We start from the raw sequence: 24,756 nt of genomic DNA on the forward strand, positions 1-24,756 counted from the left end.
TTTCTCACCCACAGTGCTCTCATGTTCCGTGAAGCCTGGGCACAAATAACTCCCAGCAGACAAAGCAGGAGAACGCTGCAGCACATCCTCCCTCCACAGCAGGGCCAGGCAAGCTCCCAGGTAAGGGAGGAAGCGTTCAGTGTGTCCCAGGCATCCCATGGAGCAGCTCTGGAGCCCGGCTCACGCCTGCTGCTCCCAGCCCTTTGCAGAGCCAGGACAGGGCCAGCGGCAGCTCTGCCATCGGATCACACCGTGCTCCATTCCTGGATTCAGATCCTGGATCCGCTCCTGCTGGTTCAGATTTTCCATGGGGATTGCAGCTGACAGTCTCCAAGCCGTGATCCCTGGCTGGGTGTGATGACGTTTAGGAGTTTAGATGGTTGTGTTTTTCATGTATTTGTAATCCTGCAGTTCTTTAGTGCAGAACTCTGAACCCCATATCCAGTGTGAGCTGCTGCTTCCCATTTTGGTCAGCCAGAACAATTCCTCTCCAGGCCTGGCAATCAAGGACACCTCAGTGCCCCAGGCCTGAGAGATGAAACAAAAGTGAGTTGGAGAGGGAGCAAACTTGGTACCCCAAGTTCATTACCTGAAGCTGGAATTGGGAGATTTACCCCCAACAAGGACCAAACTTATAAAAGTGTAAAAACCATGACTCGTGGTCCATTTTGGGTGCAGGCCCTGGGGGGCTTTGTCTGCCCTAAATGTACCTGAAGGGCCTTTAATGACTAGAACTGCTTTTTATTCCCTTAATTCTGTCTGACCTCAGTTTTTAGGTAGCTCAAAAAGGCATTAAGTGCACCCTCAGCACCTCAGTGCTCTCATTTGGGTGGGCAGAGTTCCTCAGACACAAAATAGACAAATCCATATCTCCATATAGCTCCTGCCACATCTCAACAGCGTAAAAGACATCGACTCCAGTTCAGACAAAGGAGCTTTAAACATTTCAGCCTGGAAGAGAAGGATAGAACAGAGGGAGTAACAAACATTTAAATGATCTGGATTTCCTGTGTGTGTGACAGACAGGAGAAAGGAGCTGAAACAGGAAGGTCAGGTGGATGAGATCCTATCAAGCTTCTCGTTTGCCTCAGGGCTGCCTAATGTACCAAAGAGCCAGGACAAAATGTGCCATCAGTGCTGCCTCATGGACTGGGAACATCACCTTCCAAGTGCTGATATTCAAAACATGCACATTCCACATTGCTTTTCCAGGCCACAGAGAATTAAGAGCAAGCAGCTTCCAAAGTTGTTGTGAGGTCTTCTCTCCTTCTTATATATTTGTTAAAAAACAACCAAAAATATCTGTCTTTCAAAAATACAGTTTCCTGTTTTTCTGGGGAGGTGGTGAGTTTTTAGAGGTTCTTTTTAACACCCAGCAATTTCCACTGCAAAAGTAAAGGCAGGAAGAGCACTGGTTATACACTCATGTCATTGCTATTTTCACAAAGTTATGCCTTTTTCCAACCAAGAAATCACCTGAAAACTTCAGCTGCAAATCTGTTTCAGAAATTTCCTATTTTTAATATCTGCCATTTACATATTCCAGTTAAGTGGCAGAAGGAAGCAGAGATCAGAGCAAGAAATATGGTGATGGAGCCTCCCTTGCTGTCCCTGTGAGGTTTTCTGCTCTATATTCTTTAGAGCTTTTCCCTGTCCACTCTCAAAGGACTCCAAAAGAGAGCATTCATCACTTTTATTGGAAAATGATTCCCTGCTTTAGCAGCTGACAGCCTCAAAAAAATAAAAGTTTAATTTTTTCTTAAGTTTTAGCCCATTAATCCAGAAGAAAATCAGTGCCATTCCAGGTGCTTGCTTTTTTCATTTGTGTAACCACATTTTCCTTATATTATCTTCTGTGTTTAGACTAACCAGACCAAAAACGATGAATGTGATATATTTTAGTGTACTCTTCAATGAATCTTTATTTCTTCCTCCTCAGGGTGCAAAGACAAGTAGGAGGATAAGAAATTAAATAACATTAAAAAAAATTAAAGTATTCAGAATATATATATATGTCTTAATTCAAAGTTCTTTTTATAACAAAGATTCTATTAAAAAAAAATACACACAGTAAAAGAGAAATCCAACTGAGCTTCCATCTGAGACAAACTGAAGCATTCAGGCCCTTCCTTAACCTCTCTACAGCAGTTTAAAGATGAAAGAAAGCCCATTTTATCCACCAAAAGACAAGTTAAACAGGGGGACTTAAAATGAACTGAGCTAAAAGAGAAAAAGAGATAAAGCTACTATGTAGTTTTCAAAAATCACAGCTGTTCAAACAAGAATTGAAAGTGAATGCATTTGTAACCTGCCAAATGATTGAATTAAAAAGTCTTAGTCCCATTTTTCCACTGTTCCTTTCCCTGGGATTAGAGCAGTAATGGTATTTTTATGTCATTTGCTGCTCCCTAGTGGAGATAAAATATAATTTCAAGGTTAAAAAGAGCAAGAAGATAGAAAAAAAATCAATTAGTTGTAAATTTTGAGCTGTAAGGAAATTACTGAGAAGAGTCTGGGCTGCAGTGTCATGGGTCCTCACTTCTGAGGTGAATAAAACCAAGGTTGAGGGTTTGATCCCTGTATGGATCATTCACTTAAGAGTTGGATTTGATCCTTGTGGGCCCCTTCCAAGCCAGAATATCCTGTGATTCTGTGATATCTCACACAACACACCACTGCAGAGTCAGGCACTGCTTTTCAGAATATAAAATTCATAATGAAATTAGTGAGAGTGATGCTTACGTATCAAAACCCCCAAATTTGGCTCCTGTTCTGCTGCAGTTGATGAAATACACTGAAAATCTAGACATTTAATAACCCTAAAAGCCTGTAGTGCAAAATGAAAAATCACTGTACAAAAAGAAGAAACTTTCTTGCTTAACCTGCACAACTTTGTAAATGTGAATATTCCTGTGCTAGCCCAGAGCTTTCTGTTTGTTTGTTATTGCCTCTTCCATGAAATTGATTCCCTAATTTCCTTGAGTGCAGAGCAGGGCTCGTCTGCTCTCTCTAATCACAGAGGAAAAAGCAATAAATTATATAGAAGCAGAATGCATTTGCAGCATCTCCATGCCATGGATACAGCATGTGCATTTCCAATGATTCTCCCACTAAAATCACATCAGTGTGGTCACGTCACCTTATTCCCAAATCTTCTCCTTTGCACAGGTTTTGCAGGAGGGGCAACCAAAATGTCTCAGTAAAATGTGAATTCTCTGACCTCAGCTGGACTGAGACACCTCCCAGACAGTCCCCAGCTACCCAGGATTTGCTTTGGAGCTTTCAAGGATGACTCCCACACTTCCAGGAATTGTTCCATTTTAAACAGCACTTGGACCACCTGGTTTTAGGCTGACTCCTAAATCAAATCAAATCAAATTTTCAGTGGTAAACTGACTTGAAAATTTTGGAGTTGACTGTCAAGGCTGCTCTGAACATTTATTTTAGGAGTCAGGGACTTAAATAGGTGTTTGGCAGCTGAGCTGCAGAGACACTTGGGGCTGAGTCACCTTTTAGTCCTGCTCACAGTTACCTCAAACATATTCACCATTTCCACCTCCAAAACTTCCTGCACCGATGAAGAAATTCATTAGAAGCCTCAGACAGGCAAAGGGTGAAGTGTGAACTGTGAATTTGGTTAAGAATTCCTCACTCTGAACAGGAAGGGCATGGACAAGAACAACCCCATTTTGGATTCTCCATGATTTTCCCCTGGTATTTTTCTTAGAACAAGTAATTAAATATTTAAGTACTTGGAAGTTGAAAACTTCATCTCATTTCCCATTCATACAAAGCAATTTGTGAGGGTTTTTTCTGCAGGTTTGTACAGACACAACATCTTCAAGTTCTGCTTTGTTTATTGGACTCTTCAGCAATTTTTAGAAATTGTTGCCCTGTGCAGTCAAATAGAATTCAATACCTTATTTATAGCACACATTTTATTCATTGCTTTGTAGTTGTTTCTTCATTGGCAGTTTCAGTAATTACTGGAGTGCTGTGCAGAGCAAGAGCCACGAATTAAGCTTACTGTGAGCACAGATAAGAACTCAATGAAATAAAACAAAAATAGCTGCAAAAAACAGGGAAAAGGTTAAGAAAAAAAATCAACCTATAAACAAGAAGAAGAGAGTTGTGTAAAACTTGCTAAAAAAACCAAGAAAATATTAAATTTACCAGTATTAAAACTTAAGTATCCTCCACACACAAGATTGATTTGGAAGAGTAGAAATTGGCTGTTTTGCAATATTTAATCCTCATTTTCCATCCAGTAATGAGCTTGCTAAATATATGTCAGAGGGCACCAAAGCCACCTGCAGAAACACGAGCCATTGCCACACTTCTGTCTCCCAGAGCAAAGCTTACCTGCACAGAAGCCCTTTTGGTAACACTTATATCTCCTCTATTATTACCTACTGATCTTTTATTTTTATCAGATTATGAATTGTCATTTGCCATATAGACCTAATCCTTTAATTTGGCTTTTCAATTTATCAGCGCTTCTTCAAAAACAAACAACATTAACGCTGATTTTACTCTTCCCTGTCAAACTGACTTTTATATGCAATATCACCCCTTCCAACTTTAGCCCCAAAGAGTCACTATTATTACAAGCAGCAGGTGTTTACCCATGTGAGTCCTCCTGATAGCAAGGAAACAAAGCTCATAAAATAGTATTTTGTGGCCACTAAAGCAATATCAATATTAAGCAGAGAATGAGAAAAATCAGAGTCCATCCTTGCTGAAAGAACTGTCCAATGTGTCTCTGTAGTATTCCCTGCAATAATGTTATCTGTTCCACTCAAGGCTCGGGGAGGAACAAAGCAGAATGTTTGTTTTCTGCTCCCATCCCCTTTTTGCAGGGCAGAAAAGGTGATTTCTGTGTGCCTTTTGTGTGTCTCAAAGTTTTTCATGCAGAATTGCCAGGTCCTGGTATTTTAAAGGTTTCCTGACTCAGTGGGGATTTCACAGTGTTTAAACAGACAAAAATTCATCTTGAGATTAACAATCACACCTTGGGAAGGCCACAGGACAAAAAAGGAACTGTGTTTTTACAGGGGGGAACCTCACCCTGGGCTTTGGGTGCTATCATCAACCTCTCAAGCACTTCTGCAAATCTGAATGCTTGGAAGAAGCCAAACCTATCAGGAAAAACAAAAGACTCTGGAAAAAAACCTCTTGCTTTTGGAAATAAAGTTTACTGGTTCTGCATGTATGATCTCTCAATTTAGATCTCATTTTTGCTGCTTGAATTGCAAGATGAAAATAATATGGAATATGAATATGACAATCCTTGATCTAACCATTAAATGTCAGGGAGATACACTCAGCTACCATGGGCAGCACCTCCTAATGAAAAATGGAACTCAAATTTTGGGTTGGGGACATAAATTTTTCCCAATTTGTTTTTTAAAATTTCTATATATTCAATATATTTAACATCTGTCAGTATTAATGTTACTTGCACCACAACATACTAGAAAATTCAAGATCAGCCTATGCATCCTGGCTGCACTGAAGAGCATGGAATGAGGAAAATAGACAATAAACATAGTTTTTTTTATCAATTTCTTCTAAGTTTTTAATAGTTTTTCTCAAGTGCATAAATTTTAATTTAAAATTCAAATTTGTAGCTGTGTCACTGACTGAAATATAGTGGAATTAGTGCTGTTAGCACTGATTTATTTCATGTTACTGTGAGAAAAATCATAAAAACTAACATGACACAGCAGAAAAAATTCTCTTTGTTAAAAGCTTTGTAGCATAGCAAACAATTCCCACTGATGAGTAAAAAAGGAGTTGTTACGAATACTGAATATATCTTAAATGGCAAGCAATTAAAAATTGACAAGACTGCTCTAATGGAATGATAATGGCTATCGAGGGGAATATCCAACCAGAGAATAAGCAACTGAGCTAATAGATCAATTAAACCTACAAGAAAATTTGTGCCCACTTTGTCACAGTGGCTGTTCCAAGAGCAGATGTTCTACACGGAGCAGTCTTCCACAGCCAAGGGGAAAACTAGATTTTGAATTCTTATCTCAGATATTCAAAGATAAGGAAAAAATGGAGAAAATGAGTGTTCAAATCAAAATCTAATCAAAGAGAATATTTCATGGGAAGTATAAAAATTTGCCTTTGAGCCACTGGAATTCAAAATTCCTATAAAAAAAAATTGGGTTCTTTCCATCTTCTCTCCTCGTTTTCCCTCTTCGTGAATCTAAATATGCTCAGAAAGCCCAAGATATGTTTGAATTAGAGGGAACACTGGAATCCTTGGTCCCCCCACTGGAGAAGCCTCCACCTTCGTGGCAGCCCTTGCTGTTAAGTAGCTGGAGCAAACAGATCCACCCGTGTTTTATTTATTTAGCGCATCGCCAGCGCGCGGGCTGCAGTTTATCACGGTGACGGCTGAATCCATCATCCTCTACCTGCAGCTATAATAGGAGTGCTCTCAAATCAACAAGTCTTTCCTTCAGAGTAACTGAACTGTAAATTGTCCTTGACCAGTCAGACAAACAAAAACAACCTTCCCTGTTAATCTGCTGAAGACAAACAGCCGGGTGTCTCCCCTCCTGCCAAGAAGGATGGTGGTGGCACCGGTGGTTTATGTGTCACATCCCTCACGCCGGCCCATCCCGCCCCCGGCTTCTCCAGCTCGGTGAGGGATGGAGAGAAAGATGCAATCCGACCTCTAAAAATGTAAATAATCATTTTGCTTCTAGGACCACGGGGCTGTTTTTAACGGAAATGAGGTTTCCTGGATCGTTAGGTTATGTTAGAGAAATAAAAGTTTTTCTGCTGGATAGAGAGAACCTCCAATACCACAGGCACGACATCTCAATAATCTTATGTTAAACACTGGCAAGTTTTCGCTCTTGTGCATGATCAGGAAATCAATTTCATAGAATACAGTTAGAGAATTAACTAATGATGCCTAGGTTTCACTGTTCTGAATTTCTAGTTCATACATACATACATACATACATATATATATATATATATGTATGTATAGTTCATACATACATATACAGAGATATATAATAAATAAATAAATAAATAAATAAATAGAAATCTATATAAAAACAAATAAATAAAACATATCTATATCTATCTATCTATCTATATATATATAAGTAATGGAAATATTTTTTATTTAGATTATTTTCTGTGTTTCTTGTGGCGTCAACTGAGTGCAAATGTTTTCTCTCTCCTCATCACTCTTTGTAACTGACTTTTTAAAGGTGTTTTTACCAAAAAAAGCATTCCTGAAAGGCTCCATTAAAGAAATGCTGACACATTATGTTACAGTATGTTACAGTATCTTGGGTTCTATCAGTCACATTTCATTACTTTTACATAACATGGCTCTATTGATGCAACCTGATGTGACATGTCACACTGCAGTGTCAGCGACAAACTTGGGCTAAAAAGTTTTCCTCCTCAAAAGCCCTGTCTTGACAAAACACAAGAGGAATGACTACACAGATTCCTTTATTTATCACCACAAATAAATAATTTAAATTAAGACTAACACCATGCCTGTGTGTTAGCGTCTAATTCCCTGCCACGTTTGTGCACACTATGTGCAAAGTGGGTAATTGTTGGAGTGTTTTACTACTGGCACATCTTTATTCAGAACATCCAGAGGTGTCTGGGTCAACAGCTTCCTATTTATTCAAATTTATATTGACTAGCTTCAGAAGGCAAAGCTGACAAAATGATTAATTAGACTTTATAACTCATTGGCAGCCTGCAGTTTAATGGAATTAGCAGAGCTTAAGTTCATCTTTAAATACCATGACGGTTTTAATTTTTAAAATGTCAAATTACATTTTTCAGTCAGCACCAAATACAAGATGACTTATTCCAAATTTATGGGAAACCCAAAAAAGCACCTAAACAGGCACCATGTGTAATATTGGATAGTTATGACAATTTAAATCTTTAAGGAACTGGTTAATTTTTTTCTTTATCTTCATGCTGCACTCCTTGGATAGGCAGCAGGTATGAAGGTTTTTATAGTGTTGGCATGTAGGATTTTCTGTGGTCTATTAAAAATGATTTAAACTGGACGATTTCAACAAAAATACTGTCACCCTCAACAAGGTGGATGTGAAAAAGTTACCAAATTGGTAATAATTTGATGGCATTTTGGTCTTAAAAGTGTCTACCTGGTCCTCAACAGGGGACATGGCTACAAAGGGTGGCACACGTGCTCATCTCATTGCCAACTGTTACTGTAAACCATTGAAATTCAAATATTCATATTTAAGTAACATTATCACATTGTAATATTTATATTATGCATGTGATATTATATAATGATATTTATAGTGACTCATATATAAATACATACACATTAAGTAACATTTATACTGAATAATGAGAAAATTTGCCTTTTTTCCTCATCATTCATCATCATTCCTATCCCCAGGCACCATTATGAGACCTGACCTATAGAAAGACCCTAAGACTTATTGTTCACATTTGCTTAGTTTTTATTTTAAAACATTTTCTAATATAGAAAAACAAGTTTTATATTATTAGTGCATTTCACTCTTTTTGGGTGCCTTTTGCAAAAGGATATATCAGTCAGAATCATGATATTCATGCTAATAAGTGCATATATATAATTTATATATAATATAATACATATATATAATATAATAAAACTGATAATTTTACTCTAAGCTGTATTAAGTATCAGTTTTTATAAGGGATGAAATTTAGCAAAGGTGGACAGCTCTAATAAGAAATGCTCTTAGCATGCAAATCCCCATAATTTTTGTAACATGTTGCTGTATATTAGTTTTTGAATCCTTATCTAGACCATTAACGTTGAAATTGTAGAAACAGAGAAAATACAAAATTCAAATTATGCTTTGACCCAAGCCATGGCAAAGATGTAGTTTTAATCAAGCACTGAACCCCCCTCACCCAATTGAAAAAGCCCACTGATTTCCAAAGATTTCCATGCAGTGGATGCCCCTCTTCCCAGAGTGTTTAGTTTATTTAGATTATTTTCTGAGGTGTGAACCTCACCCATTTTTATCTCCCCGCTTTGTCCAAACTGTTTGGTGTAATTGAACGGTTCAGCTGGGCACACACGTGTTCATCCTCCCCTGAGCCTCCCCACACCAGCCCTAATTCCTCTCCAGGGAATTCCTCTTTCCCACCCTGACCTTTAAATATTCCCACAAAATATTCTCTTTGATTAGATTTTGATTTGATTTGTCCCTCCAGGAGGGAGCATCTCCAGGGATAACGGAGTGGGATTCAAGGTGTCGCAGGTACTCTGCTCCTCATGTCTGAAGAGCTACAATAATGCCACAAATCACCTGCAGGCTTTTATTTGGCTTTATAGTTCCAACTACAACTGATCATCCAGTTTGTGCTGTTCTGAACCTGAGGGATGGATTTGCTATAAATTTGTTTTCCGTGTCCGTTTCCTCTTCTCTGTGTCTTTTTGGATTATGAGCCCAGCTTGGCTGAGGTTTGTGCTCACTCACGTCCAGCCAGACATCCAAGTGTTCAAAGATGAGTATTCCTGCTTTTGTGTGAGGCTGAAAATCCCTGAATCCATTCAAAATTCAGGATTTCAATCACTGTTGAACACTGAGGACAGGCAAAGCAGAGGCTCTGCTGATTTGCCCCCACACCTTGGTGTTATTGGGAAAACATCCCCTGGTTCACCTGCATTCCCAAAACTCATGGAATGACACCTGCATGTGTGACCAGCTTGTGAGAAGAAGCTCTGATTTGAAAAGAACACATTAGTTTAATATTAATCTATTAGTTTAATATTAATCCTGATTTGGCATTAATTCTAAACTTATTTTGTTGTTCTTTTCACTTTTCACAAAGTCACTCCGGTTTACTTTGCAGACATAAAGGGGTGTTTAAAAAAATGGTGATTTACACAACATTTAGATCAGGTAGATTGACATCACATATGAAGGCCATTTAAACAACACTTGATGAAAAATGATATCTTAGGGGAGATAATAGTAGATAAACTAAACAAAAAAACAAAAAAACAAAACAAAAAGGAAAAAGGAACACCCCAAAAAAACCAAACCAAAAGCAAGCAAACAAACAAAATCCCACATAAACTTAGCTTTTGCTGCATATCCAGGAGGAATTTAAGACCATGGCAGCAGAAGGCCACCTCAGATAGCAAAGGGAAACTTTAAGGAGAGATTTCCAATGCCCACACTCTGCTGCTTTGCATCTGATTAACACAAGCACAGGCAGGGTAAGTCACCCAGCCAACCAGAAACTAAAGGAGAGGAGGAGGTGGCAAACAGCAATAGCAGACAGGTCATTATCATGTGTCAAAACACTGCAAGACCATGGGGAAAAAATAGAGTGAGAAGAGGAGAAATAAAAAAGGATCCTAGAGTTAACAATATTCAGACCCCCCCAACTAGATGGGCTTTTCTAAAGAGGGTAATTTATTCACAGAATTACAAAAGTTACTTAGAACTAAGAAACTCACTTATGATACAACACTGATATTTTTTTGTTTGTTTGCTTGCTTGTTTTCACAAACAGATTCTAAATATTTTAAAATAAACACAAGACTATTTAGCTTTGGGCCATACTGAGAAATTCTCGATTTTTTTTTTTCCACCAAAGCAGTGGATCTGCAGGACATAAAAGCTGCTGGAATTTTAGGTAGCCTTGCTGATGTACCAAAATTAAAATCATACAGAAGCACTTTTAGCACCTGCCTGTGCTGCATCGATCTGAAAGTAAAAGCATGGCACTATTTTTAAGCAGTTTTTCACTTTTTCAAGGCAAAGTTAGAAACTCCCAATTAATACACATACAGCACGCCTCTTTTTAGCCTTATAGAAAGTATTTTAAACGGTGTGGTTTCTGCCTGACTTGGTGCCAAATTAAGTGTAAAAAAGTGTAGTTTTTGGAGTAAGATACTCCTCAAATGCTGCATCTCAGTACAAATGAAATTCTTGCCAGTTTTTCCAACAGTGAAAAAATGCCCACGAAGTTCAGAGCACTCCAAAGCACATAACACAATTTCAGTTTTATAACAGAAAAGTGTCATTTTTATGGACTGCAGCACAAACCTTGCTGTATTTCAGATACTTTGAATTAGAAAAGAAAATAAAATGCACACAGAACACCTTTTATGAAGCCAGAAATATATCTAAAACATGTAAATAGGTTTCCAAGAAATTGTAAGGCATTAGAGAAGCATAAAAATATAAAGCTAGTATATAAATTTGCTGGAAATTTTGGGAAGGGGTGCATATATATTCCCATCATATCTAACTAAAAGCTATCCTAACTTCTCTGGATATTGACAGGAATTACAGCAATTCAATGAATTGGCAGGGAAATTATTTCCAGTGGAAAATTATACACTAACTTTTGAACAGTGTGACACTGCATTTTTTCTTTTTGCTCCATTCTCAGTTGTGAAAATCAAGGTTCCCTCTGAACCTGCAGAATATTGGGAACAGACCTGGTTTGATGTGCTGACCAGAACTGGAAACACACAGAGCTGCAGCTTCAGGGGTTTGTTGCAGACAATGCATTTTTCTGCTAAATTGATGGAATTCCCTCTTTATTCCAGGAACTGGTCAGAACTTTCTTCTCAGACAGAGTGAAGCAGCAGACTGTGATGGCAAGGAAACAGAAAATAGTCAGGGTGTCTATGCCCACCCATGGGTTCTCAAAAGCAGTGGTGACACCTGGATAAGGAAAACAGAACCCTGGAAATGAAATGAAATGAAATGTAGCAGAAATTTGCAGGTTGGGTTTTGATCATGGGCACGATAAGTCAAGAAGCAGCAGAGAAATAAAGCAGTGCCTGTTAGGAGTGTGATATCTGAGTATGTATTTCATAGCAAATGCCACCAGACAGGGCTGATGGTCCTTCAGGAAGAGGTAATTTTCCACTTAAATGCATGTGAATATTAAGGTGTGTAGTGCTGTGCAAATGAAGAAGGCAATCTATAAGGGACCTGGAGCAGGCACCCACTGAATGAGATTCAAAAGAGCCAATTCAGCATAGAGGGGACACATGGCTGATCATAGAGCCGTGATGAATAACAATATCCCTTTGATGTTAATTAGTTGCACTTGATAAGGCAGTGCTAGAGAGGCTTTGCAGCAGTAGGGTAAGGAAAATCAGAACCTCAATAAAGCTTTCAGCATGCTAAAAGCAATAAGGATTTTTTAAAAAGCAAACCAAGACAAGAACACAGCCAAGGAGCCCCTAATCCACTGGATCACTCAACTTCCAGAGAAAGAGGGAAGACTTCATAAAAAGCAGAGACAGAACTATCAAAGGTACAATTTTGTCAGAAAAGTCTACATTTCTTTTCTTTTCCCATACTATAATATTACTCTTTGCCTCTTTTATAATCCACTTTTTTGCTTCCCCAAAGCCCAACAGGGCACAAACAGTTTTACCCAGTCTGGAAAATTGTCACCATCCAAACACTGAACCTGCTCCCTGCTCCTGCACCTTCCTCCTTTGCTGTTTGTGCTCACTCACATCCAGCCAGACACCCAAGTATTCAAAGCTGAGTATTCCTGCTTTTGTGTGAGGCTTAAAAACCCCGAATCCATTCGAAATTCAGGATTCCAATCACTGTTCAACACTTGTCCTGAGGACAGGTGGAGCAGGGGGCTCTGCTGATTTGCCCCCACGTCCTGGTGTTTTTGGGAAAAATCTCCCTGCTGCTGCTCCCTGCCTTGGCAATCCCACGGGAGAGCCCAGCTCAGGGTTACAGGGACAGCAAAGGAGAAGTACACATGTGGAAAAGCCATGGAAGAACAAAGGAATAAACCATCCCATAAATAATCCAAAACTCCAATCAGCAAAATATTTTACTGAATGAGCTCTGTAAAACGCCCAAAACTCTACTAAACTACACTTTCAACCTTTATATTACAGAAAAACTCTTCAGTTTGGGTAACTTAATGAATATATCAGGTTACAAAGCAAGCCAAAATGATCCTAAATATCAAGTACAAATTAAAATTATGGTAGGAAAATTTCATGTTCTTACTGTTAAATGTTAAACCCATGTCAAACTTCTGATATCTCAACGAATTTTCAGTGATTATGTTTGCAGCATTAGGTTGATCAAAAAAATAAGAAAGCAATCTTATGCATTTCTTATTAAAAAACCCAACCCCCTCCAAAAAACAGATCATACTTTGATTTAGGTTCTTATCATCTGATAGCCTTAACTTCATGGCTATGTAAGAAGATAGAGGGAATGATTTATTGTTGACTGTCATTCTTTCTGGAGATGAATAATCTTCTTCCTCAGTATTAAAGTGGCTTTCAGGCAAATCAATCAACCATAGATCATGTCATAAGACTGTCTGCTGATGTTAATAAAGCATTTGGTAATAAGGAGCTTTATGTGTTGTATTTATAGACACAGAAATGCTATAATGTCCTCTTTAAAAAGGGGACAACTTGCCTGTGGCACTGTTTAAAAATGAAGTTTAACACACAAGTTTCTTAATTCTGCTGCATATTTTAGGTGCAAGAGAGCAACAGTTTGCCAGTAATGCTGTCTCAAATAAGGAGATCAGGTGGGGGAGACAGAAGTTAACTGCAGGTGCAGCCTGAGTAATGGACATCATGTAAATTATTATGGTATTTAACTTCTGTTTATAATTAGCATTCCTGTATTTCCTACTCCTCCTACATAACCCAAAGATTGCCTTTTAGGTTATAAGGAAGAGAGGGATTAGTGTGGAGCAGTAAATATGTGAAGGCTTACTTTAAACCTGCTTCTTCTCCATTGTATAGATCATAAAATGACTCGATAATGGATTGTCAGGACTGCAGAACACACAACAATGTCCTGTGGAACTCCAGCACAAGCACAGAGTAATTTCCAGGTCAGGTATGCTCAGGAGGGGGTAATTTAAATTATCTATGAATTCTTTCAAGCTACTGAAAATTCATTACCTCCATATCTCCAATAATAAGGGAAAATGACATTTATTGCAGAATTTAAATATTTAGAGGAATGACTGAGTAATGACTTATGGTCATCAAATGCAGTTTTGTAATTGAACAATGAAGGGATAAAGAATTAGAAGTACATCAAGAGGCTTCTGGGAAATAGGGAAAGTGAATTCTTTCTAAATCCTAATTTTTTTTAACAAATTGTTTGCACGTGTCAATTGTTGAGCTCTGCAAGCTGGTCTTCATGATTTGGACATTATCACTTTTTGAGTAGAGGTTGGCTACTAAGGAATAGCTTGAATAAATAGGATTAAATAAATGGTCAAGTAGGATTCCTCAGATTTAAAGGATTCCTCAGAATTTCTGAGCATCATGATCATGTCTGTATAATATTTGCAGACGTTTTCCTTATTGAGATGAGACTTTCTGGGGGAGTGAAAAAGCCAAAGCTGGGAGCACTCCCACCACAAGGAGAGATGGATCAGGCAGAGCTAAAGCAGCAACCACGTTGGGAAGCTCTTAGTAGTGCAAAAAAATTCAGTTTTGAACCACAGGTGGTGGAAAATCAGATACTTGAAGGACTCAGAAGCTCTTTGCAGGGGCACTGAAATGAGCAAATCAAGTGATCTGGAAAACTCTGAGTTTTGTGCTCACAAGGAAACCATCGTTGGTAGTTCAAAGATTAAGAGAGTACAGCAAAAAAAATAGGAAGAGATGTTGGATCATTGACCAGTTTGACAGGATTTGGAACAATTATGGAGAAAGCAGTTGTAGAATCATGGAATCATTAAGGCTGGAAAAGACTTCTAAGATCAGCAGGTCCCCACCCCTGCTTTCAGCACATCACATTTACCCTGGTGTGCTGCAAGAAGGGTGGGGGAAGTCAGACCCTTGACATTTCCTTGTTTAAGACCGAAAATTTCATTGCAATAATTTAGTTCTAATTCAAGTGTTTTTTGATTTCTTTTCCTCTCCCCCCTCCACCCCCTTTTCTATTTTGTTTCCCATTTTCCTTCAAGATGTTGCAGTGGGCTGGGGTTTAGCATCCTGCTGTGTGAGTCAGCCAGTTAGATTGGTTACCTGGTTATACTGTGGAGTTATTTCCTACCCTGATGGCACTGAATTAGATTGCTGGAGTACAACCTTTACAATCTGTCACTTCTCCAGATCTTTTAAGTGCCGTTGATATCATCCTAGAAATTTCAATCACTAGAGTAGGGATAGCTCTGGAAATTATTGATGTCTATAATAAGGTAATATGTCACGGCAACAATGTCATTTTTGTATGGATTCCAGCTGGTGTAGATATTAAAGGAAATGAAATGGGAGATAAAGCAGTCAAAAAAGCTTTGCAAAATAATTCAGAAGTCATTGAGAAAGAGAATTCGGTCAGTCAACAAACAAAAAAGCAAAGCCAAACAACTAATTCTGTCAGCTGAAGGTTAAAGAAGGGTAAGGCAATTTACAATAGTAGAATATTCTAGTTCTGTGCCTTGCTACCAAAACCCACAGAAATGGCAATAAAACAGTGCCCAAGAACCAAATCTGTGAGCAGAGTAATTACATCAGGGAGCTGCCATGCCTTTTCTTAAATGCAGGTCCCAACCAGAGCATCCTCACCCAAAACTGCTGCAATGGAAACTCATCCCAACAGACAGAACCTTGTTCAGCAGTGAGCAGGATTTTACACACCACTGAAGAAACCCAATATTTGTCCAAGTGGATATGTTCTCTTGTTTGGATAATTTGTATTAAATGCAAATAAAAAAAGATCCAAGAGGAATAAAAAAATCAAGTTTTACCTTACAGCTTGCAATTACTGGAGCTAAAAGTATCTATTAAGTCATCCTTGCATATTTTTCAGCTGAAATGTAAGTAAAATATTAATACCACATAGTTTACAATATATGCTTTCTTCAATGATATTATTTACCTTTGTAAAATAGGTAAAAATAGGATATTAAGTTCATCTAAAGGCATTCTGGATACCTTTCTAGTAATAGCCAGAAAAATGGAGCACCCCTATCTAAGGACACACTCCCAAATCAATCCTCTGCCAGTGAAACTCAGGGTGCACAGCCACAGGAACCTCAATACAGGTAGAAAGCAGCTTTTGGGAAAAGACAGTATGGAAGGGTCACGTTCAGAGCACATTCCTCTTTATTGCTGAAGAAACAGCATGTTTAATGTAGAGAGAGTATTTGGGGATAATATCAGCAAGAGATACACAGCATGGGAAAATTTGCTTTTATTTTTACAGGTCGTGGGAGCTGACAGCTGTGCCAACGCATCACTTCCAATTCCAGCATGCCAACACCAAAGATTTTCCATCGTGGAAATCTTAATAAACCTTTGATCATCAGCTCTGGCCTCTTTTCCTCCCTGTGCCAGTACCACAATGTCCTATATGGGCAGGAGAGAGAGAACAAAAATGGAAAAAACCTTCTGACTTCTAAAATCTGGAGATGGCGAGTTGGGTACTGTGTAAATCACCCTTTTAAAAATAGATACGTGTTTTAACAGCAGTTCAAACATTAAAAAGAAAATTTAAAAATTAAAGGGAAAAAGAAAAGCTGAAAATATTTTACCGCCCTCCAGTGGTGAAATGAGAGATGGACAAGAACTGACAGAGTTTTCAGGGAGTAAATGTTTTATTTCTTCATCTCTCCTCAAATCTGCCCAAAATATTGCAGATATCAGTAATTTAAGTTCTCAAGAGATGAAAATACATAAATGTGTCGAAACCAGAACAAGTATATAAGTGTATGAACCTCACTGAACTTCTGCAAATCTTTCTTTCCCTTCCCCAGTTCAGGAAATTAGTTCCTAGAATGGAGATATTTGTATCTTTAGAATTCTCTTAATAGGATATTAAATGTTAGCATGATCCCAAGAGATTTAACCAGTCTTAGTGTGGTTTTTTTGTTTTTTTTTTAAAAGGTGAATAGAGGGGAGCCTCAAAAACATCTTTTGATTTAACATGAAAGGCTGAAAACAATGAACTGTATTGATGTCAATTAACTGAATTAGTACAGCCAACATCAAAGCATCTCCATCACCAAGCACACCAATATTGTATTCTCATGCCAATGCTCAGCTAGAAGGGTCCAGGGAATGCTTTTTCTAAATGGTTGGTAATCAAAATACAGCCTGATATTAGGAAATACTTTCCATTAATCATTTTTGACACATCTTTTTGATGACCTTTAATATTTTTTTATATCTCCCCTCCAAAAATTAAAATTCATCCATAGTAATTCTTCATTAGGTCACTGCAGGGTAGCCATTCTCTCAATGAATTTGCATCAAATTGTTTCAGGTTTTGTTGGAAAATCAGAGATACCTTTCAATGCCTCCTCAAGGAGAAGTAAAATCAAACAACACCGATTGTGCCTCCCCCAGAATCCCCAAATCCAGCAATTTTTCACTGCAGTAGAGGATGCTGTGGGACATGAGGGCAACACTGAGCAGCGCAGATCTCAAAGATCCCAGCGTGGTGTCCTGCACGAACACCAGCTCTGCTGGAAGCTGATCCCAAAATGCTAATTCCTGCAGAGCTGTGCCAGGAGCATCACCAGATGAAGCCAGTGAGGGTTCCCAGAGTGCTCAAGCACAAACTGGATGTTTCTGTGGTGCTGAGACCCAGAGCCTGACACACAAAATCTGCCTGGAACCGCCCTGCCCTGGGCTGCTCCTGCCCAGAAACACAGAAAACACAAATATCTGAGGCTGCCTCGCATAAAACCTGCTTGCTCTGCTGTTTATTAATTTCTCATTCAGCTGTGCAAAAACATCTATAATATCACTTTCAACCCTGGCTGTGAAATGGCCAAGAAAACAAGTGTTCACTTCTCTGGGGACGACCACACTTCCTTCCCTCGGAATGCTCCGGTGCCCCTGCTCCGGGGGAAATTCCACCATCGCTCTCCTTCTGTTGAGACATATGACTGCAAACATGCTCTTCTCACAAGCAGATAAATGTTTCCTCTCAATCACAGCAAACTATGTCTGTCAGCTGCTCATTTCCTCACAGTACTTCATTGTGCGTTTTGTATTGAATTGTATTTTCTGCAATGAAATTTTCTCGCCTTATTTGAAATAGAAAATAAACCCCAACAAACCCAAACAAAACCAAAACACTGAGAAATCCGAGGAAAAGCAAGGAGCTGTTTGTTTACTATGGTATATGATTTCTGTGAGGAGCTTCATTTTACAAATTGCTGAATATCTGTGCTGAGGAGCTCAGCAGCTCTCAGGACATACCTGTGAATAATTGACAAATTCAGTTCTGAGCCTGAACTCCTCTTCTGAAGCTCTCTGAACTTGGGCAGTCTGGGGGGAAAAAAAGAAAATTCCTCATTTTCCTATTTTGTTATGCTCTGCTGCTTCTTCAACATTTGTGCTTCTGTGACAATAAAGCATTAACTATGGAGCAGCAATTGCAAAAGTTCCTTTATCAGATCCCATCCAAACCAGCAATAGCTCACACAATATCCCTGTGCAAGCAAAACACTCTGTGATTTCAGATATTTCATTCACAACTTCAGCTCCCTGTACAATGCAGCTACTAAATGAGAGACCACATTAGACTTTGGACCTCTGAAATAATTGATCCTTGGCAATTTCATTCCTGTTGTAACTTATCCAAAAATACAGCTTTGAATCTGTACAAACAACTTTTCTGCCACATTTTTATCTGCTCATTTTGTCCTTGTGGAAATGACAGCTATCAAATCCACCTGGGTAATATAAATGTGCTTGAAGAAAACAAAATGTCACTACTTTCAATTACAAGGGCAGCAGCTAAACGCCAACTCATTACAGGGTACTTAAAGCTTAAGTCTAAACTTACTATGAATTACTTTCTAAATCTAAATGCCAATATTATACTTAGGTGTATTGATTCAGACATATAAACCTATTTAACTCTGTGGGTCAGAGTTTGTTTATCTTTTGTCAGGAACAGATTAGCAAGGCAAGGAGAACAGTGGTGGGTTTGGATAATGGAAAGAGTTTGCCTCGAGTGCCCAACACCATCAGGAGGTGACAAAAGCCTGGGGTTGCAATGCATGTGGCATTGCAGTGCACATTCCAGGCTATTTTCATATTTTAAATAATGCTCAGGTCTGGAATTAGATGCTGAAACTCTGATTGAAAGCAGCACTGTGTCATACACAAACAGCAGAGGGACTTGAGAACATGCTTGAAGCTAAACAAGTTCCTCATTGTACTGAGGCTCCAGAGAGGCCCCTGGAAATTCAGTTAATTGGGCAAGAGCCATTGCATCAAAGAGCAGCTCACACAATGGGGTTTGTTAGTCACTCTTTGCCATTCCTTATGGAATTACCTGCCTTGCATATTCTAATGAGGATCACGGGTCTCTAAAAGCACAGTTTTTGTATCCCCATCCCCTCAGATGCCTCTGCTACATGACCTTGGCTACAGAAGTGACCATATTAAAGGGTCTAACAATTCTCTGGAAGATTTCAGAGCATTCCTCAGGACTCTGGGAAAACTAAATTACTCTCCTGAAGGCCCACAGACAAAACTCACTACTAAAACCCAAAGTTCAACTCAAAACAACAGCTCAGCAGCAGGCAGAGGGATGAGAGAATAAACTTGAGGAACTTCCTTTCCCTTATCAGCTCAGTGGTGCAGGATGGTGGAAATGTCTGTGGTGGTGCTGACAGGGAAATGCACAAATTCCCAGCTGCAGGTCCTGGAGAGGAGCAGGATTCAGGTGGGAAATGCACATCTGGGAGCTCCATCACTTTATAACACCACAAACAAGGGGATTACAGGACCTGGCTGCAGCAAGATAAGGACAGGGTGTGATTGCCCCAATGAATTCAGTGGATGGAGCCAAAATATATTATATATTAATATTTTAATTTTTATATTAATATATATATTAATTTTTATTTTTTATATTAATACCTTATTTTGGAACCACAGTACTTTCATTCCTGACTGAGCATTTATGAGTACAGCAATTAGGACTCAGTTTGCTACGCTGAATAGAAAAAAAAAATAAAATTATTTGACTATATTTCAGCCATAGTATGAAATTACAATATGAATCATTCAAAATTCCATAATCTTATTTTTCAATAAAAGGCATTCTTCAAAGGTAACAGTTTCCACTATAAGCAGTTGCACTCAAATTCTTAATATCATTTCTGTGATACAGAAATCACAGAATTCCTTGTGTTATTGAAGCATTACCTAATTATCTATGCATTAAAAGCATTATTATTGATGTTTCAGTGCTTTTTACAGAAATTCTGATCAAAACCACTAAAAACTGAATCGACATCTCCAAAATCCCAGCCTAGGGCTGATACCCATATTTAAACCAGAACTCTTATATTCATTTAAAATCTAAATAATATGGATAGACACAAAAATTTAACGTGTTCCTCTTCTAAATAACTTTGAAAATTTGCAGGCAATCTAACACAGAAATGGAAATAGGCTCTAAATAAAGACAGGGACATCACCCAGGTAAATATTTTCATCTTTAGCTTCTGTTTCCACTAAAGACTTTTTTTGCATTAAGAAGGAAAAAAAAAGGAAAAAAAAGAAAAAAAAAAGTCAAAGCCCCCAAACTTGAAGGGTATTATTCTCATATTTTTCTTCAAATATAATTATGGCGTATTTTATTTATTATTCAAATATCATTAAGAAAAAACAATCTTTTTCTCGTAAATGTTTTTGCAAAACTGATTTCTAAAGTCATGTAAAGACAGCTGTATTCACCATGTAATATTTTCTTCTTTTTCATTATGAAAATGCTTAATGTTACTAATGGTGCTCTTCTATCTCAAGGGTAACAACTCCAAGCCCTCCAAACCCATGGAAAGGAATTTTGGAAGGAGCCAGCAGAGGGACCCCTTCAGTTAAAAATTAAAAATCATCCAAAACCCAACCCTTGAATCAAAACCCAACATGGTTTTATTCAGGCACAGGCCCAGATAGTGTCTAAAGTAGCAAGAGCACAAAAAGCAGCAAATTTCTTATACAAGACAGTGAGGTTTCAAACAAAATAACGAATTCTCTTTTTGTGTTTGCACATTTCCAGTACAAACTGTGGTATTTTAAGGTTACCACTCAATTACATAATACTGAGGATGACTGGTACCCATTTGCTAAACACCAGTGTCAGGATTAGAGCTAACAAAACGATCTGGTTGCATTTTATGTTGTTCCCTGAGAGTAAATAGGAACCAGGGCTGTGGCAGGAGCAGAACTTATCTCCCAAACTGTCCCTTCCTTCTTTAAAGCAGTGCCTTCCTCAGGATTAAACAGGATGTCCATGGGAATGTGAGCACACAGAAACAATGCAGGGAGTGAGTGCAGAGAGCATCCTGCAGCTGGTGCTGCAATCCACAATCCAGAGATGTGGTTCTGCAGCAAACACTTCCAAACTGCATCTTTAATTTCAGGGGAGATTTGATCAGGGAGTGTCTTTTGCAATTGTTGCCATGGCAGCTTAGCCAGACATGATGCTGTAGAAACAATTAATTTTTCACATTGCAGGAACTTGGTATTTTATAACTTTCTGCTTTTTATTCTTTGATTCTGTGAACTCACAGGATATTATTTCTAGTCAAAAGTGGTAGCACCTTCATAACCAGTGCTTGTTCCCACAGCAATGTGACAGCCCCCATGCTTCTAGAACACTTGTTGTGAAAAAAAATTTTTAAACTATGAAATTTGAAATTTTGGAAATGCAAATTCAGAAAACAGCTCATTGTGCTGCTTCACAGTGGTTTACAATGTTCTAAAACACCTATTACATGTAAAAGGCAACATGGGCCATCACACAGCTCTGCTTAACACTGTGATGAAAAGCAAATAGGAGTCCAATCCCTACAGATTTAACCTGGTTTTGTCCCTTAAATATGTAACTCAGTAAGGTTTGGAGACCCAAAAGAGCTTTGAGGAGAAGTATCTTGTTTTCTAATTACTATTAATGTTTCATAAATGACCTTATTTACAGAGAAAAAGGTAACCTGGAATCTGTAAAGCCCTCACCTTTACAGATATGCACCTTTCACAGACAGACAAAATTTACAACCCAGTAAATCACTCTCATTACACAGAAAACTGATGGCAGGTTTATCTTTCAACCTATTTATTAGTTATGATAGAAAAAGATTCATTTCTGTCAACACAAGAGCGATAGCACAACAACAGCAAGCCACAAAGAAGCATACAACAGAATACTTTCACTGTGCCCTTCGTCTAAAAATTCATCTTCCTCTCCAGCCTGTTTCAAAACTTCCTTTCTTCCCTCCCTGCAATTCTCTCCCATTCCCTTTTGCCATCTTAAAAACTCAAGTCCTTCTTCAAACGTTCTTACACTTGCATGGCCTTGCAGAATAAAGTGATTGCCAGCAGAAAGGGATTCTATTTTTTTCAAATTTTCATCGTTTTTGATGGACATGTAAAAATTTACCTACAGGTAAAGAAACAACCACTTGGGGAAATAAGTTTTTGATTATCTGTGCCAAGGTGATGGGGGAATTTATGAATGTATCAGAATAGCAACATGGGAAATAATTTGCAGATAATTATTCTATGACAGGACAGTCCTGATAATTTGCCAAGATAAAATTTTCATTTAGCGTTTCAACAAAAGAGACAACCTAAACATTACAAATATACTCTCTTCTCTATTCACTGATTATCTTGAGCTCTCTTTTCTACATTCCTGACACCTTTTGGGTTCTCCTGTTCCCAAGAACTGCTAAAAAGGAACAAAATCCTATTGCATTTGCCAAAGCACACACAGGAATTCTTTCCCCCATGATAAGGATCCCCCTGAAGACAGATGGCAGATGCTAATTCCTACCCAGCTGACGCACTGAGGGGTTTTGATCACCAAAAGTTAGTTGTAAGTTAGTTTGAAAAACTCAGTAGATGACCAGAATTTTCTGGGCAGAAAGCATATGGTCAGCAAAACTTGAAAGAAATGAACAGGTTTGGGGTTATTTTATCTGACTTCTCAAATCTGCCTATTTCACAGTCTGTTGGGGCATTTCTACAAAGGTTTCTTACTCCATACATTTATAAAAATATGCAAGAAATTGAGAATTTGAGGATCACTAAGCAGCTATATATGTATCACTATATATGGAAACTATATATAAAATGATATATTTTAGAATCTCCACCCACATTTCCAATTCTTGACGTTTCACAGCACTTTCATAGTAAAAGCAGCTAAATTCTTGGCATTTTGGGGTTACAGAAAATCCTCACTAGTAATTTAAAAGTGTGTGACATTTCAGGAGTGCACAGTTAAAGAGAAAAGGAGCAAAATACAAATTCAGAACTAAAGGTCCCTAAAAATCCTTCCTGTTTTTTAAAGGTTAAGGTCTGACTGCAGCTCAGTGCATAGTTGTGCTTGGAGAACACATCAAATCCTGTGGTTCCTACAGCACAGCATCACAGATTCAATTCCAAATGCATTTAAATATGGAATTTCTCCCTGTACATTTTCTCTAATTAAAGGCTGTCCCTGAGTTACAGCAAATTCTATTTTCTATCTCTCAGCAGCAGGTGGCTTCCTTCCTCCTGTGTTAAAATTCAAGTTTAGTCCTACAAGACACCACAGATTTAAACAAATGGCATTTCTGAAATGAAGAAAATTAACTTCAATGAGAAAATAAAAAAAACAAAAAAACTTTGAATAAATTATTAATAATAGAGAAAAACAGAGAAAATATGAAATCCCTCAATTTTTTTCTTAGAGGAGTCAGTTACAATGCATTGGGTCATCACAATAAAAACCCCCACAAGTAGGAAATCACCAAAATAAAGAGCTGTACTGTTCTTTTTTCATATTGTCAATCCTTATTTAAAGTTTGTGCGGTATTATCTAAACTACACTATGCTGAATCCAATGGCAAAACAATTTTTGAAAGCTCAGCTGGGGAGATGAACTTGCCATAAATTATTTTCAAAGGTATTGCTTGGTTTTTTAAAATTTATTTCAATGGCATTTATTTTTTTTCCCCAAACCAATGTCAACTATTGCCTTACATAACTTTTATTTTATTTAAAATCAATAAAACAATACTCATATAACCTTGGCATTCAAAAATGACATTTCTCCTTTGTTTTTACAGCACACACAGCAAACAAAAATCAATGTTTTATCTCTCCACACTTGGGTAAAAAGGATAATAAAGCAGCAGGCTCAGAGTGCTGTATGATATTGATCGTGGACTCTCTCAAGATAAATTACTAAGATTTAAAAATTATTCTTGGTAAAGCAGCACTACATATTTTTTTATCAGTTTTCACAAGACTTTGAGGGAATATGGGCATCAGTACATGAGCAAAAATACATTACACTGGGGGTAATTCTTCGTAAAACTCTTCTATGAAAAATGTACTCAAGGAGAACATTTAAAGGAGAATATGTCTCATATTTTAATTTTTCTGTAGGGAAAAATGGTGCAGGTTTTATAATTAAATTCATTGAGACACTCCAATACTTGTACAGTACATGGAGAAATGCATTGAACAAATTTGCATTTGCTTGCAATTTTTAGCAAAAGAGAAATTTGGAAGAAGAAAAAAGTTACTCTGTAGGCATAACTTAATTTTTAGAAAAAAATAACTTTTCAAGATAAGTCTTTTGGGTGAATATTATAGTACAGGCCAGATCTACCTTAGGATTATTTATAAAGAATGATTTGAAGAGAAATTAAAGATAAGAAATTTTTATGTGCCAGCTTAAAGGGCAACCTTTCATATGCCATCTTGAAAGGATTGCT

At 37.9% G+C, this 24,756-nt stretch overlaps 1 protein-coding gene across 1 annotated transcript in view; it reads right to left on the reverse strand.

Annotated features, from left to right (window-relative positions):
* LOC111928764 (uncharacterized) overlaps nt 1–24,756 on the reverse strand; it is a 126,523-nt gene that overhangs the window by 74,741 nt on the left and 27,026 nt on the right. The gene's annotated exons all lie outside the window — the stretch shown is intronic.

This window comes from Cyanistes caeruleus, chromosome 14, assembly GCF_971803275.1.
Source record: "Cyanistes caeruleus chromosome 14, bCyaCae1.hap1.1, whole genome shotgun sequence".
In the NCBI taxonomy this organism is placed as follows: Eukaryota; Metazoa; Chordata; class Aves; order Passeriformes; family Paridae; genus Cyanistes; species Cyanistes caeruleus.